Consider the following 3,924-nt stretch of genomic DNA (forward strand, 5'->3'; position numbering starts at 1 on the left):
ATGGATTAATGCAATTACTACTGTTTTTCATTCAATCATGCTTGCTTCCATTCTAAGATATCACTTGTTCCTAAACCTGATGAATGTGATGACCCATGACACTCATCATCATTCTCAACTATGAACGTGTGCCTGACAACCACCTCCGTTCTACCTTAGATTAAGTAGTTATCTCTTGGATTCTTTAACCGGAATCTTCGTGGTATAAGCTAGAACTGATGGCGGCATTCAAGAGAATCCGGAAGGTCTAAACCTTGTCTGTGGTATTGATTGAATGACTGTGACGAGCTTCAAACTCCTGAAGGCTGGGCGTTAGTGACAGACGCAAAAGAATCACTGGATTCTATTCCAACCTGATTGAGAATCGACAGATGATTAGCCGTGCTGTGACAGAGCGCGTTGAACATTTTCACTGAGAGGATGGGAGGTAGCCATTGACAACGGTGAAACCCTACATATAGCTTGCCATGGAAGGAGTCTTGCGTGCTTGAAGAAGAAGACAGTAGGAAAGCAGAGATTCAGAACATAGAGCATCTCCAAAACCTCAACCTGTTCTCCATTACTGCAACACAAGTACTTATTTCATGTTCTTTTACTTTTTACAATCAACCCTGATAATTATTGATATCCTGACTAAGAGTTACAAGATAACCATAGCTTGCTTTAAGCTGACAATCTCTGTGGGATCGACCCTTACTCGCGTAAGGTTTATTACTTGGACGACCCAGTACACTTGCTGGTTAGTTGTGCGGAATTGCAAAAGTGTGATTGCAATTTCATGCACCAGTGCTGTATTGGACTTCAACCCCTAAAAGACATGATACCTTTGTGAATTGGTGTAGTAAGTCAAATGTTCAATTTACAAAAAAATTAGCTCTTGATTTTTCAACTAGATAGAACTCCACTTATGTGATGTTAGAGACTACATGGTTGTATTGAAATGTGTTTCCTTGATTAAGACAGAAAGATCCTAATTACAAAAGTTTGCCAATCAATAAAGAGTGGAACCTTGCTAAAGAAATTTGTGGTAAATTAAAATTGTTATGATGTGACACAATTATTTTCTAATACTCAGGTTTGAACAGCCAACATTTATTTTAACAAAGTATGTGATATAAATGTTGCCTTGAAAAAATAGTCTGCTTCTCCAAATTCACTGATTAGTAATATGGCATGTGGTATGAAGGTAAAATTTAATGTGTATTGGGAAGAAATTCATGGCCTGATGGGTGTTGCTGTCATTTTAGACCCTAGGTATAAGCTTCTTAGGCTTGAGTATAAATTTTCAATGTTATGTCAAAATGAAGATGAGTGCTCAAGTAAAATTGAGAGGATCAAATAGATATGCTATGACTTACTTCATGAGTACCAATAGAATCCGTCTAATTCAAGTAATGCATTTGAGGATTCTACATAAGAGCTATAGATGAATGCAGAGCAAGATGATGATGCTACTTAACAAATCAGACAAAAGAAGAGGAAAAAGAGTTCATTTATGAAGACTGAATTAGATCATTACATAGAGGAAGATGTTCATCCTTTGAGTGCCGACTTTGATATTTTAGTATGGTGAAAAGTGAATGGGACTAGATTTCTAACCCTTCAAAGAATTGTGATAGATATATTTGTTATTCTTGTGTCTACTGTTGCTTCTGAGTCTTCTTTTAGCACAAGTGGTCGAGTAATTGCTTCTTATCGTGGTAGTCTTCATGAAGATATTGTGGAAGCTCTTATGTGTAATCAAAACTGGTTGTGGACAGCATATCATCAAAGAGGTTATTTATGATTTAACATTTCTATTTGTTTATGGTTATGTTAAATTTATATATAGATTTATTAATAAATAAATTTATTATCTTTGATTTTTATGTGAAAAACCTATTTATCAAACTGCAAATGACGATGATGATGATGCTGTATCTAAAGTCATAGACTACTGATGGTGTTGTTGTAACAAATGGAATGCTCATGGAAACATAGAATTAAATAATTTTATTTATGTTTGTGTTATTTAATTAGGCATAGACTTTTATGTGTAATTAAATATTTGATTGTTATGTTGTGTATGAGATAATTGTGTTATTTGTAGGATAATTTGTGTTGTTTGAATGTTTGAATTGATTTTTTTATTTGTACGTTTTTTAGATTACATAATGATGGTGTTTCTTTTTTACTCTACCCGCAGGTTGAGTGCGGATAGGGTTAGGGTTGGATTCAAACCCTACCCTACCCATTGCCACCTTTATTCAAGTTTTATCCTAAACATGCAATAATTGTTAAAATAAACATTTTTTGAATTTAAAAATGATTCTCACTTATATTAATTTATAATTTTTAATTTCAATAAAGTTTAATAATAAAAAAGATCATCAGATAAATAAATATCAATTTATAGAAAAATTTATCTTGCAGTTATCCAAAAATAACAATTTCAACGAATAATTCTTGATTTAGCAGTAGCCATAATCTCCGAAGACTGCCAGAAATCTTCAAAAAAATCAAAGATGAGTTAGAGACAAAGCTCAGCGTGTTAAAAAATGGAGACACACAAAAAGATAAAAAAATCTTAACTAATCACAAAAACCTAAAATCGATTAAATTGAAGAAAAACTTACCATGAACACAATGGTAGTGATGGAACGTTGACCGGAGCTCTAAAGAGGGAAAAAGCCTAGAGAGAAGGTTCTATGGTTGAGAGAGAATACTATAAGAAAAACGTTGAGTATCATCAAAATTACCACTAGAAAAACGAATAAAATTTGATGGTATAGACCTGTCGGTAACTAGTTACTGCTGTATTCCTTCATTTGACGGTAATTACTATCGGATTCTGCAATAGATTACCTGCTTGAAAAATTATTTGATTACTGAAGATTTTTTCCGTGGTAAAATTGGCGCCACACTATACTATTTTCCCACACTATTAACGACAGATTATTCCCTCGGTATATCCGACGGTAATGTCAATTTTTTTAAGAAATATTGTGATGCAATTTTTTAAAATTTTTCCCTTTTTTATTTTTAATTTTTATTTAAACTTTTTTTCACACAATTAGTGGTTATATTATAAATAATAGAAACCAATTATTAAACATCAAATATCAATGTTCAAATAAATTAAAAGTCAAATAAATCAAATACAATGAAACAGTAAAACAATGCTCTAATCACCAATGATCCTGGTAGTCATCATCGTCGTCGTCATTTCCGTGGCTCTGCTGAGGCAGCAGAGAAGGCGGTAATGTCTGTGTCCCACCAGCAATGTCGCTGTCACTAATGCACGCATGAGCCTAGTACACCACCATTTGCTGCACCATCCGTTGACGCTGCTCCAGCTGCTCCCTCCACTTCAGCTTGAGCTCATCCATGTCTGTCACATGTGTGAGGATCTCTTAATACCTCTTTCGAGTCTCGTTTAACTTCTGAGCTTGTTCATGAAGGCTCTGGGTGGCTCCTGCACTTGCATCCGCAAATCAATGTCTTCTTCGGGATCAACAGGTCGACTGGTGGCAGGGGCGGAAGTGGAGGTGCAGAGATTGCTGGTGAAGAACAACCCTAGCCTGTATACATAGTTCTTGTACGGCGCTGAGGCAGTCTCACGCCGAACCGCATCGGGATCGATGACTGAAGTAGCAGAGCCACTAGTGTCCTCCCCACCTTGTTAAGATTGCTGAGTTGCGGCCTGCAGTCTCTGCGTGTAGGACTCCTGTGTAACACACTGATGAGCGGATAATTTGTACGCTTTTTGGCATTGTTTTTAGTATGTTTTTAGTATGATCTAGTTAGTTTTTAGTATATTTTTATTAGTTTTTAGTTAAAATTCACTTTTCTAGACTTTACTATGAGTTTGTGTGTTTTTCTGTGATTTCAGGTATTTTCTGGTTGAAATTGAGGGTCCTGAGCAAAAATCTGATTCAGAGATTG

The sequence above is a fragment of the Arachis duranensis genome, chromosome 9 (genome assembly GCF_000817695.3).
Source record: "Arachis duranensis cultivar V14167 chromosome 9, aradu.V14167.gnm2.J7QH, whole genome shotgun sequence".
In the NCBI taxonomy this organism is placed as follows: Eukaryota; Viridiplantae; Streptophyta; class Magnoliopsida; order Fabales; family Fabaceae; genus Arachis; species Arachis duranensis.